A 14014-nucleotide genomic window follows, 5' to 3' on the forward strand; every position below is an offset into this window, starting at 1 on the left:
GACATTTTGATGAAAGCTTATAGACCCTCTCCGCAGAAAACTGTTGCTTACATTTTCAGGGGGTTCTTGGGCTCCCATTAAAAGCCTAGCCCTTTGGATGGAAACTGCTTACCTTTCAGATAATTAAAGATAAATGAGTTTGAATTTGGGTGCCCGAATAGTTCTGACTTAGAACAGTTTTGCAGTCTGTTATGAATACATAGTGTTCTATTTATATGGAAAGACTTCAGGGTGTAATTTCTCTCAGAGCTGCTGACACTTCTGGGGAGTCTAGTTACTGTTTTGGGGCAGCCAATTTGGTTAAGAAAATCAGGGCAGTGGGTTCTTTGAAGGAACTAAGTTTGGTAAAGGCCTGTGGCAACCAGAAAATGACGTGTGTCCTCAGCTATTTTGTCTTGGGTATAAAAACAAGTATGCCCATTGAGGGTGTTTTTTGTATTTAATTTTCTTTCTTTTAAAAAATTTTTTTTTGTTTTCTCTGTTGATTTTCAATTTTATAGGTTGAAGCCAAAACAAAATTTGTTTTCCTCTTTTTTGTCTCTTGACCAAAGCTAAATCTGCATGATATTAACAATAGTATTCATTTATTGAATGCCTCCTGTTCTAGGTACCATACATGCATGATTTTACTTAATTTTCACAATCCTAATGAGGTAGGTACTATTTCTGTTTTACAGATGAGGAAACTGAAGAGCAGAGAAGTAATATTCCTAAGGTTGTCCATCTAGTAAGTGGTGGTCCGCAGTTCAGACTCTGGTATGACTGGCTCCAAAGCTCATGAATGTCCTTTCTATTATGCCTCGTTGCTTCTTACCAAATCTGCATATAAGAGTGGGAGGTAGCTAGGGGAAGGTCTGTATGCAGTAAAGAGGCTCTGTGGAGTCATCTAGAACGCCGTGATACTGTATCTTGTTTTAATTCGTTCATAGCCACATACTATAAGACATGTAGGTTATCTTTATCTCATTGAGACTTATAGAATAGGCCTGCACATTTAATTCAGTGCATGTTTCTGCTTGTTCAGAAGTTAGCAAGGCCTCCAGCAAAATACTGTTGTAACTAGCAACCAGAACTCTAAAGCTCATGAAGCAGCCCCAGTCTGTCTACTCCTAAGCCCTACCGTCAACAGAGATGGATGTGTGCTCTTAAGGGCAGATCCTTTTCTAGGAAGGAGAGGGGGAGACTGATGCAAGATGAAGATACGGAAGGAAGAATGTTACTTAGGTGCCTGAGTCACATTGGCGCTTGCTTCTGCTCTGCTACTCCCTGTCCTAGGCTTACAGGTCTTAAAGTGAGGTATTTTTGTCAAACTGTGAGATTAAACCACCGAAGGACTGATATGTTGCTTTTCCACATTGGGGTTTCTGATAAGATTTTTACAAAAAGGTTTGCTGTTAAAAAACATTTGAAAACCGTGTTTTTTTTTGTTTTTAAGATTTTATTTATTTGAGAGAGAAAGCATGAGCCCAACTTGGGGGAGGGGCAGAGGGAGAGGGAGGACCCTGGGATCCTGACCTGAGCTGAAGGCAGATGCTTAACTGACTGAGCCACCTAGGTGCTCCTGAAAACCATGTTTTAAATCATAATAAGATTGCCATGTTTTAGCCATTTATATTGGAGCTTCAGTGTAAGTGGCAAGTTTTAAAATTGATTTGTTCGTTTATTGAGCACGTACTGTGTGCCAAACTCAGCGCTTGGTGTAGGGTTGAAAAGCTTTTGCCCTCCAGGTACCTGAGTGGCTCAGTTGGTTAAACATCTGCCTTTGGCTCAGGTCATGATCCCAGGGTCCTGGGATCGAGCCCCACATTGGGCTCTCTGCTCAGCAGGGAGCCTGCTTCTCCCTCTCCCTCTGCCTGCCGCTCCCCTTACTTGTGCTCTTTCTCTCTGTGAAATAAATAAAATCTTAAACAAAAAGAAAAGAAAAGCTTTTATCCTCAAAGAACTTGGTCCCGACAGGTAAGTGACAGAATATCACGAAGCAAGTGTGATGATAACTCTGCTGTAAGAGCTTAGCCTGGAGGAAGGAGGAATTAGGGCTTCCTAGAAGAAATTGACATCTGAACTACATTAGAAGGATGAGTAAGAATTACCCGAGGTTTACAGCGCTTTCTCCTGCCAGCTGACTTTTCCCAATTCCATTGCTGTTGCTGCTGCGTAGAACTTGAGTAAATGGATTTCAGTCACGTTTCAAGTTTTTAGCAGGAGCAGAGAAGTTAGAGGAGGTAGTCTACAACATGGCAGTCAAAACACAATTGCCATGGATTCAAAGTATCTTCTGCACCATAATCCCAGGAATTAGAGTATGAGAAGATAACGTTTCAGCTCTGGTCTCCTGGTCTCCTTCCCACTCATCTCATAATACCTCCCTGCTCTTCTGATAACTAGATTTTTGGCTTGGAAACTAGCCTTGAAATACAAGTAAATTTAGCTTGATGTATTGAGAAGTGTACCTGATTTGTAGTAAAAAAAAAAAAAAAAAAAGAAAAAATCTGGATTTGAGTTTGGCTTTTCCATTTTTTAGAGGTGTTATCTTGGATTAATCACATAAATGCTCTGGGCATCAGTTTCCCTTTCTCTAAAATGAAGGAGTTAGACCAGTTTATGTGACTCTCTTGAATTACAGTGGCTTATGATTCTGAAGATTATGGTGTGAGGTTTTGTTCTTGCAAGTAGGCGGGAAGGATTTGTAGAGACCTATTAATGGATTCTTTGAATGTCAGTGACATTGATATTAGAAGCATGCTAACATGGATCAAGGCAACTTGATTGTATAAGAAACCTCTGGTTTTTGGCTTATTAATGTTCGATTTAGTCGAACAGACCAATCGCTTCTCGGACTTTTGGCTAAGGTCAAATGTAGTCAAACAGACTGAAATGCTTCTGTGACTTGGGTAGGAAGATCGTGGGATGGATCGAGGCCATAAAATAAGGTTGCATGGCCAGCCAGATGCTGGCTTGCTCTGGTTGATGATACAGTTCATTATGAAGTATGAGAGAAAGTAAGTTCTGGAATAAACTCTTGTGATGAGATACAATCTATTTTTACTTTAGGAATAATAATTTGAGCTAATATAATAGGTAACTGTTCCCTGATTCTTAGCCAGGTGCCTGACTTCAAGCAGAGTATAAACTGCAGCTGAGATTTACATCGATGAAATATTGCAAGATCCCAAGCTACTTCTGAATTCTCAAATGGCTCCTAGTTCTTTGGCTTGCTGCCATCCAGAAGGAGTTTTTCACTTTCTTGTAACCTCAGCTGAAATTTGAGACTGTTTTAACTATTTTAAGTACATTTGAAATTTGTCAGTTTTTATGACCTTTATTAACTAGTAGTAGTTTTGTACTTTTTCAAGCCCATGTGTGTTCCCGCTTATGAGATACTAAATTCTATCAATAGAATGTAAGGTCCATAAAGGCAGAGAATTTTGTCAGTTTTGTTTGCTGTTGAATTGCCAACCTCTAGAGTAGTACCTCGCAGATAGGAAGTCTGTAAATATTTGTTGAAATGTTGATTAAATTAGAGTCTGGGAATCAGTTTTAAGCTAAGTTTTAGGACTAATATAGATGGCATCACAACTCACATTCAGCGTTCAAGGCTGCCCTAAGATTGTTTTGCACTGTTGTGTAACTGAATTGGTAATAGTTTCATAATTTTGTTTGAGATGGAATAGCATTGACCCAGTTTACAAAGTCATCTAATGTGGCTGAGTTGCCTTTGAAGTATAGATACTGATGATGAGGGTTGGTATAAGGCCAAAGAGGAAAAACATTTATAGTCAAATGTTACTATGAAAAATTTTGTTTTGTGATTATAAAAACTAACATCATCAAATCAGGAAATTAAAAACATACGGAAAAGTAAAAAGTCACCCGTAATCTTAGTATGTAGAGATAACCACTGTTAACATTTTGGTATATTTCTTTCTGACACCTTTTTCTGTGGGCTTTAAATGGGCTCAAATTCTGTCCTTTTGTTGTAACATAATTTAAGGTCACATTACATATATGGGATTTTTTCTTTTTTTAAATACATGACGATTTTATTGCTAAAAAATGTCCTTTGGAGGGACAGCAGTATTTGTCTCAGTCTCCCCCATCCTGGCAGAGTCCCCAGGAGTGTTTCTGTTCTGTAGAGGGAACAGGGACTGGGGCCAGGGTGAGACTACATATACAATTCTGTGTCTTGCTTACTTCGTTACTTAACTATCTGAGAGCAGAAACTAGGCCCTAGAAAATAGCATATAAGAAACAGAATTTGAACTGAAATATGAATTTAAAAAACATTAAGGGGCGCCTGGGTGGCTCAGTCGTTAAGCGTCTGCCTTCGGCTCGGGTCATGATCCCAGGGTCCTGGGATCGAGCCCTGCATCGGGCTCCCTGCTCCACGGGGAGCCTGCTTCTCCCTCTCCCATTCTCCCTGCTTGTGTTCCCTTTCTCGCTGTGTCTCTCTCTGTCAAAAAATAAATTAAAAATCTTAAAAAAAAACAAAACAACATTAAAACAAGAGCTTAAGACTACAGTCAGGGTTTAGATGGGCAGAGGGGAGTGGATTGTGGTGAGTGAGTAACATGAACAAAGGTTTGGGCATGAAATAAGCATCCTGTGTGCTGGGTTGTGAGGATCCCCATCAGTATGCTTGGAGTGGAGGATTATTGTGGTAGAATATTTGAAATAATGGATCCAGATTGTAGAGGGCTTTGAATCAATATAAGAGAAGGTTAGACTTCATTTGTGTGAAACTATTTTTTTTTTTTTAACGGCTTTATTGAGCTATAGTTCAGATACTAAACAAACCACCCATTTAGAGTGTATCATTCAGTGGTTTTGAGTATATTCACAGTTGTGTGGCCATCACCAAAATCAGTTTTAGAACTTTTTTTTAAAGATTTTATTTATTTGAGAGAGAGAGAGAGTGACAGAGAGAGATGGGGGGGCGGGGAGGAGGAGCAGAGGGAGAGGGGGAAGCAGACCCCTGCTGAGCAGGGAGCCTGCCACGGGGCTCTATCAGGATCCTGAGCTGAGCCGAAGGCAGTTGCTTAACCGACTGAGCCACTGAGGTGCCCCAGTTTTAGAACATTTTTATCACTCATAAAAGAAACCCATTAGACTCCCCATTTCCCCCCATTCTTTCTGCCTGAGGCAAGTACTAATCTGCTTTCTGCCTCTGTAGATTTGCCTATTCTGGACATTTCATATAAATGATAACAATACAGTAGATAGTCTTTTGTGACTGGTTTCTCTTACTTTTCATGTTTTCAAGGGTCATCTATGTTGTGGTATGTTTCAGTACTTTTTTTTAAATTGCTGAATAATGTTCCAGATACCACATTTCCTTTATTCATCAGTTGATGGACGTTTGGGTTGTTTCAGCTATTTTTTTTAATTTTTATTTTTTAAAAGATTTTATTTATTTATTTGACAAAGAGACAGCGAGAGAGGGAACACAAGCAGGGGGAGTGGGAGAGGGAGAAGCAGGCTTCCTGCCGAGCAGGGAGCCCGATGCGGGGCTTGATCCCAGGACCCTGGGATCGTGACCTGGGCCGAAGGCAGACGCTTAACGACTGAGCCACCCAGGCGTCCCCCTTTTTTTTTTTTTTTAAGATTTTATTTATTTATTTTTGAGAGATCACAAGCAGGGGGAAGGGAAGAGGGAGAAGCAAACTCCTTGCTGAGCAGGGAGCCCAAAAGGGGCTTGATCCTAGGACCCTGGGATCATGACCTGAGCCCAAGGCAGATGCTTAACTGACCAAGCCACCTAGGCGCCTCATCAACTTTTTGATTATTATGAATAATTATGCTATGAATGTCTGTGTGGATGTAGGTTTTCATTTCTCTTGGGTATATACCTTGGAGTACAGCTGCTGGGTTTTATAAGGTAACTCCATGTTTGTTGTTTTGTTTTGTTTTTAAGATTTATTTATTAGAGAGCCCATATGCATGAGAGCAGGGGGAGGTGCAGAGGGAGAGAGAATCTCAAGCAGAATCCCTGCTAAGTGTGGAACCTGTTTCGGGCAGATCTCATGATCCTGAGATCATGACCAGAGCCAAAATCAAGCCACCCAGGTGCCCCAAGGTAACTCCCAAAGTTTAACATTTTGAGAAACTGCCAAACTGTCTCCAAAGTGACTGCACCATTTTACATTCCTACCAGCAAAGTATGAGGGTTCCAACACTTGTCATCTGTCTTTTTTAATCATAGGACATCCTAGTGAGTGTGAAGTGGTATCTCATTATGGTTTTGATTGCTTTTCCTTGATGGCTAATTGAGCATTTTTTTTCGTGTGTTTATTGGCCATTTGTCTTTGGAGAAATGTCTGTTCAAATCCTTTACCCAGTTTTTTCTTTTCCCCTCTACTAGTTTTTAATGAGGTTGTCTTTTTATTATTGAGTTGTAAGTTCTTTATCTATTCTGGATCCAAGTCTCTTATTATATACAAACATTTACAAATATATATATATATATATATATATATATATATATTTTTTTTTTTATTATTTGACATAGAGAGAGAGTACAAGCAGGGGGAGCGGCAGGGAGAGGGAGAAGCAGGCTCCCCGGTCAGCAGGGAGCCCAATGCGGGGCTCGATCCTAGGACCCCGGGACCACGACCTGAGCCGAAGGCAGACGCTTAACCGTCTGAGCCACCCAGGCGCCCCTATTTTTTTCTTTTTTAAGATTTATTTAGGGGCACCTGGGTGGCTCAGTCAGTTAAGTGGCTGTTTGCTTTCGGCTCAGGTCATGATCTCAGGTTCTTGAGGTGGAGCCCCACATGGGGCTCCTTGCTCAGCGGGGAGTCTCCTCCCTCTCTCTCTGCTGCTCCGCCTGCTTGTGCTCTCTCACTTGTGCTCTCTCAAATAAAATCTTAAAAAAAAAAAAAGATCTGTTTATTTGAGAGAGAGAGAGGGAGTGCACACTTGTGCACAAGGTGCGGGGAGGGGCAGAGGGAGAGGGAAAGAGAGAGACTTTCAAGCAGACTCCCTGCTGAGCACGGAGCCATGCCCTACGGGGGCTCAACCTCATGACCCAAGCCCAAATCAAGAGTCGGAAGCTTAACCGACTGAGCATCCCAGGTGCCCCTACAAATATTTTCTCCCATTCAGTATGTTGTCTCTCTCTCTCTTTCTCTCTCTCTCTTTTTGAAGATTTTATTTTTAAGGACTCTACACCCAACTTGGGGCTTGAACTCACAACCCCAAGACCAAGAGTTGCATGCTCTACTGACTAAGCCCACCAGGCTCCCCTCATTTTCTTGGTAATGTCCTTTGAAGCATAAAAATGTTTAATTTTGATGAAGTCAAATTTATCTGTTTTTTTTTTTTTTGTCACTTGTGCTTCCTTAGTGTGTCTAAAAAGGCTCTCCTTAACCCAGGGTCATGGAAATTTACTCCTTTCTTTTTTTTATAATTTTAGCTCTTAAATTTAGGTCTTTTTTTGAGTTAATTTTTGTGTATGCTGTGAAGTAGGAGTTCTAAGTTTATTTTTTTGCATGTGACTATCCAGTTGTCTTGGCACTATTTGTTTTTTTTTTTTTTTTAAAGATTTTATTTATTTATTTGACAGAGAGAGACACAGCGAGAGAGGGAATACAAGCAGGGGGAATGGGAGAGGGAGAAGCAGGCTTCCCGCAGAGCAGGGAGCCCGATGCGGGGCTCGATCCCAGAACCCTGGGATCATGACCTGAGCCGAAGGCAGACGCTTAACGACTGAGCCACCCAGGCGCCCCTTGGCACTATTTGTTGAAAGGAATATTCTTTGAATTGTCTGAGCACTTTGTCAAAAATCAATTGTATTTCTTTTGTTTTGTTTTTTATTTATTGGGGAACTGACGTGATGAAAACTGTTTTTGAAGATTTGTTGAGGTGGGGCGCCTGGGTGGCTCTCTGTCAAATAAATAAAATCTTTAAAAAAAAGATTCGTTGAGGTGTGTAGGTTGAAATAAGGAATAGGAAAGATTAAGAGAATAGGAATATCATCACAGAACTACATTTAGGGTGATGTGCTATTTATAAAATACGGCCTATTGAATAAATGAACTTTGATCATTTTCACCTTTTGTATAATGCCTAAAATATAGGAGAGCTACTCAAAAGAGATTTTGCCTATCTCTATTTTTTTTTTTTTTTAAGATTTTATTTATTTATTTATTTGACAGAGAGAAACAGCATGAGAGGGGATAGGGTCAGAGGGAGAAGCAGGCTCCTCCCTGCTGAGCCGGGAGCCCGATGTGGGACTCGATCCCAGGACTCCGGGATCATAACCTGAGCCGAAGCAGTAGCTTAACCAACTGAGCCACCCAGGCGCCCGCCTATCTCTATTAAGATAAATTCCTATTAGGCAGTGGTAGCTTTGTGAAAAATAACATAAAGGCATTTGATTATTTTGCTGTGCTGTGAAGAATTGAAATTGTAAGTTACAAATTCTTGGGTTATTGTATTTCACATAGAGTATTAGTTCTGCCTAGAGCATTTATATAATTTTCAAGATAAATTTTATTTTTTATTTATTAGGTTATAACCTCAGGTTATTCTAATGTGTACATTTTTATAAAGAAATAAAATTGGGAAATACGGCTCACCTCTAACAGGATTCTTTCTGCTATTCAGGAAAGACTACATAAATGAAGAGGCTTTTTATAACCTTTCAGGTCTAATAAAAACAGGGTTTTGGATGAAAATTTTCTACACACACACACACAGTCTCTTCAGTGACTTGAAATATTACAGTGTGGGAATGGGGTTGCTGATTTTTTTAAAGATTATATCTACTTTTTAAGTTTTATAAGTTAGTATGCGTGCATGTCTTTAGCTTAGCTCATTAAATATATGAAGGAAGTGGGTCTTTACCTACGTAAAATTTTAATGATCTCACGCACCTGATTAATATTGTTGAGACTTTGAGGCAAATATATTCATTTGATAATTTCAATATTATATTGTTGATCTTTTTTAGAAATATTAGAATTTGGAACCAGTCCAGATTCCTGAAGTAACTGCTGTTTCAAAAGTAGACAGCAGAGTACTTGACCTTAGCTTATTACATTTTGTGTTGCGATTGGGTGGGTGTACTTGAATGTGGTACATTTTAGGCAAGGCAGTGAAAGCTGAATGCTGCTCTGGAAAGTCCTTGATTTTATTCTTGACTTTCTATTGAAAATCGTAGTTACTATTTTTTTTAAAGATTTTATTTGAGAGAGAGAGAACAGGTGGGGAGAGAGACAGCGGGAGAGGGAGAAGCAGGCTCCCTGCTGAGCAAGGAGCCTGATTCGGGCTTGACCCCAGAACCCTGGGATCATGACCTGAGCCGAAGGCAGACGCTTAACCGACTGAGCCACCCAGGAGCCCCTGAAAATCATAATTAAAAGATAGAAGCGTATTAGTATGTATTGACTTATTTTCCCTTTACATAATCTTTGGGGATCTCTGGTCTACCTTTCTGGTCTCCTCCCCCAGGGGTGTTTGTTCCTGAGGTTGAGGGAGATGTTGGCGACTTGCCAAAGCATCAGGTTTGTACAAACTCAAACTGATTTGAGGTGTTTAACAACAGTGATCACTTTGACTTACCAGTAGGTGACCAAAGATATTTCTCCTGTAATGGTCCTGGTTTGGGTGGTAAATTACACGGTCATCCTTATCTAGTAACCATTATATATAGTTTAGAAAATTAGGAGTTTTTATGCTCTGTATATGTTACTAAAATACTTTGGGAAGCTGCAAGACATTTTATATCCTTTGATCTAACAATTTGTATTTGATCTTGTAGTTATAAAGGTCTTTGACATCAGCATGTGAACTAAATAGGAGCAAAGTATTGTCAGCCTCTTAAAAAAAAAAGAAACTTTATTTGAATTGATTTTAGACCTACAGAAAACTTGCCAAAATAGTAAGAGTTCTCTCCTATCCCTTCTCTCCTTCCCTAATGTAAACATCTTCCATTATCAGAGTACAATTGTCAAGCACAGGAAATTAATTAACATTGATACAATATTATCAACTAAAGTGCAGACCTTATAATTATTACCAATTTTTCCACTGTTCTTTTTCTGTTTCAGGATCCCACATTGCATTTGGTTATTATTTCTCCTTAGTCTCTTCTAGACTGTAATTGTTCCTTTCTGTGTTTAATCATATGTTTATCAAACACAGAGTCTAGGTAGAGAAAGTCTACCCGTGCTTTTTGTGAAATTGAAGGCTTTGGTCTGTTCATAAGGATATTGTATGTGAAAATTAATGTCAATGATAAGGACAATTGTGAGAGCCCTCCAACAGGTAACAGAGCCTTCAGAAACATATTGCTGGACACCCTTCCTAATTTTTCTGAATATTTGGAGAGAAGAGTAATTTTTTTTTTTATTCTAGAATCATATTTATGAAAGTAGCTTAGTTACTGTTCAGTTGAAGGCTCAACTGAAAGGAATAGGATAACTAGAAATGGCAAGGTTAGGATGCTCAAGGGAGAAGGAAAAAAATAATGGAATCTTGAGGCAAGAGAGAAGTAGAAAAGGGAAGGAAAATTTTGGTCATTGTTTTGATTCCACAGATTAAGTTAATAGTGCCTGATGCTTAGTAGACACACAATGATTTATTAAATGGCCAAAGGACCAAGTGTTTATTAAATAACCTCATGTTCTAGCTGTTGATGGAGATACAAAAGAAACCTGAAGTGTGGGGTCTCTGCCTCTTAAGTGCTCCAGTCAAACAGTTAAAAGAATTTAAGGTGCTCTCTAAATAGAGGTAGGAGGTCAGAGGCCTGAGAGATCAGTGAGGACTGAGGAGTTAGGAAGTAGGATTTGGGCAGTTGGAAGAGGAAGGACATTTATAGTTGAGGGAAAAATGCTTTTATAGCAGCTAGGAAGTATGGTAGATGGTGTGTTTAGGGTAGTCAGAAGACGTGCTTGACTGAAAATCTAATGTGCAGTGCGTGCATGTGACAGTTTTGGAAACTGTTGGCTATCTGTTCTTTTATTTTGTAGCAAACAAGTTTTTCAAAACGTGATACCTACTAACACGTTTGGTAGGTAGAGGAAGATGAAATTGGTGCTGGGTGGCTTGAGATCAATAGGAAGCCTAGAGACTAATATGCTAGGCCCACTTACGGTTTTCCAGGATTTTACTGATACACGTCTAGTCTAGAGGGAGATGAAAAGGAAAGGGTAATTATATCATGAAAGCTCTCAAAGGAAGAAAGCTAGAGATTTGAATATCCTTGGTGAAAGAATGAAAAGAGCTAAAACTGACTCCAAGGCTTTGAGACTGGAAAATGATACTGTCAGTGATAAGTAAAGATGTAGGATTTGATTTTATATCATGTTGAGGTAGTGAGCAGATAAATTCAGTTGAGGACATGTTGGATTTGACATGAATGGAACATCTTACTCGGTTAAGAGATAGAGGTAAACTGGACGTGTTTAGAAATAAAGAGATGGAAGTCAGGTGAGCAGAAAGGGCTGGTAAAACAAATCTGTGGAAATATAAGCATAACAGAGTGAAGAGGAAAGCAAAGGTTCTTAAGGGTCAATGCAGCACCCACTGATGTGATGAGGATGATGAATCAACAGAAAAGAGGAAGCAGCAGCTGCCATGAGGAAAGAGAACCCCGAAAGCATAGTCTTTTACAGCTTTCCAGATTAGGTTTCCACGGAGCTTTACCTAGATGGGGAAAGTGACATTGAATAAGTGACAGGTAGACTTGATTTTAAACTCTGAACTTTGCCTATATAATTGTTACTACATTTAAGGAAGATTGAAGACCGAAGAGAAATTCTTTCCAGGGTTTCTTTGCAAGCCTAAAATTAGTCCTTGACGGGCTTTGGTTTGGGTATTTATATTTAAGTCTATACTTTTGCTTATTTTGCTTAATTTAAAGAAGCTTAATTTGCTTCTATAATATTCACATGTATTATAGTAAAAAAAACTTTAAATGCATTTAAATCACTACCTACCTTGGCTACTCATAGGCTGCTATTGGAATTCTGGGCAGCCAGTTATGAAATCATTACTTTATATCCACTTTTTTTTTTTTTAAGTAAACTCTGGGTCCAGTGTGGCACTCGAACTCACGACCCCAAGGTCAAGAGTTGTATGCTGTACTACTGACTGAGCCAGCCAGGCGCCCTTAAATCTACTTTTTTTTTTTTTTTTTTTGAGAGAGCTTGAGAACTTGGGTGGTGGGTGGGGGAGTGGGAGAGGCAGAGGGAGAAGGAGAGAGTCTTATGTGTGGAGCCTGATGTGGGGCTCAGTCTCACGACCCTGAGATCATGACCTGAGCTGAAATCAAGAGCTGGATGCTCAACCAACTGAGCCATCCAGGCATGCCTAAATTCACATATTTAATGAAAGATCTTTATATGCTGATCAGGAATTCAGCATAGCGTAATAAACTCATTGTTACCACTCTTGATTGGTAAATTTTAAGCAGAAGAAAAGGAACCAATATTTTATTTTTTTTTAAAGATTTTATTTATTCATTTGAGACAGAGAGAGAGAGAGAGAGAACATGAGCAGGGAGAGAGGCAGAGGAAGAGGGAGAAGCAGGCTCCCTGCTGAGCCAGGAGCCCGATGTGGGGCTTGATCCCACGACCCTGGGATCATGACCTGGGCCGAAGGCAGACACTTAACCATCTGAGCCACCCAGGCGCCCCAGGAACTGATATTTTAGTTAGCCAGTCTTTTCCTCATTATTTATTGTGGATTGACTTATAATTTCTCAGGCTTTTTGAAATAGTGAAAATAGCTTGTGGATGATGAATTTGTGGACCTCAGGAGACTGGCTTACAAATTGGGAACTGCTTAGTTAGTCCAATATTTGTTCCAACTGGGAACTGATGATTTGGCATGCTGTTTCATATGGAGTGTAAAACAAAGCAGAGTTGGGATACTTCATAGGTTTCTTTTTTTTTTTTTTTAAAGATTTTCTTTATTTATTTGACAGAGCGAGCACACAAGCAGGGGGAGCAGCAGAGGGAGCGAGAGAAGGAGGCTTTCCACTGAGGAGGGAGCCCGATGCGGGACTTGATCCCAGGACCCCAGGATCATGACCTGAGCCGAAGGCAGACGCTTAACCGATTGAGCCCCAGGCATCCCTTTCCATAGGTTTTAAAGAAAAATTTGTTTTCTTGTTTATTCTAGCTTAATCATTCAATAGATGTTTGTTGAGCACTGAGGAGTTAGAAATAATAGTTTTTACCTTCGAGAAGCTTAGTAGTGCAGGAGACAGATATATAAGAAAGTAGGTAAACAGGAATCAATAAGCACAGGACCTGTGGGAGCTCTGAGGAGGGTCATTTATCTTGGGGGTGGGGCTGGAAGAGGATTGGGAGGAATGAAGGGAGAGGCTTCCTAGAGAAGGGGATACTTCTAAGCTGCATCTGGAAGTCAGAATGACCCATATGAAAGATAATGGTAGGAAAAAGAGTATTCCAGCCAGGAATCAGCACATACAGAGACTCAGGGGAAAATGACTTGTTTACCATTGGTAGGCTAACAGTTTGGAGGGGAGCAGTGGACAGGTGGAGGCCACAGAAAGGGCATTATAAGTCAGGCTTGTCACACAGATGACAGCAGGGAGCCATCAGCTGTAGGCTAGGGGGATGATACAGTCATTTTGAGATTTAGAAGGACCATTCTGAAGGGTTATTAGGAGGCAGGATTGAGTTAGGTTTGTAGTAAATAATTCAAATCCAAGATTGACATGTGAGTTATAATTTTTACTTGGAACTTTTAAAAGTAGGTTGTATGTACTTTTCCTAAGGATTATTTTGAGTTTGTTTACTTTTTTATCTGCAATTTTCCAGATTTATGAAACATGCTTAGATATTTTTGTTCAAGAAAACTTGGAGCTGGGACGCCTGGGTGGCTCAGTTAGTTGAGTGTCTGCCTTCGGCTCAGGTCATGATCCCAGGGTCCTGGAATCGAGTCCTGAATCGGGCTCCCTGCTCAGCAGGAAGCCTGCTTCTCCCTCTGCCTGCTGCTCCCCCTGCTTGTGCGTGCGCTGTCTCTCTCTCTGACAAATAAATAA

At 40.1% G+C, this 14014-nt stretch overlaps 1 protein-coding gene across 18 annotated transcripts in view; it reads left to right on the forward strand.

Annotated features, from left to right (window-relative positions):
* EIF4G3 (eukaryotic translation initiation factor 4 gamma 3) overlaps positions 1 to 14014 on the forward strand; it is a 333115-nt gene that overhangs the window by 2485 nt on the left and 316616 nt on the right. The gene's annotated exons all lie outside the window — the stretch shown is intronic.

Source organism: Phoca vitulina, unplaced genomic scaffold (genome assembly GCF_004348235.1).
Source record: "Phoca vitulina isolate PV1807 unplaced genomic scaffold, GSC_HSeal_1.0 scaffold2, whole genome shotgun sequence".
Classification (NCBI taxonomy): domain Eukaryota; kingdom Metazoa; phylum Chordata; class Mammalia; order Carnivora; family Phocidae; genus Phoca; species Phoca vitulina.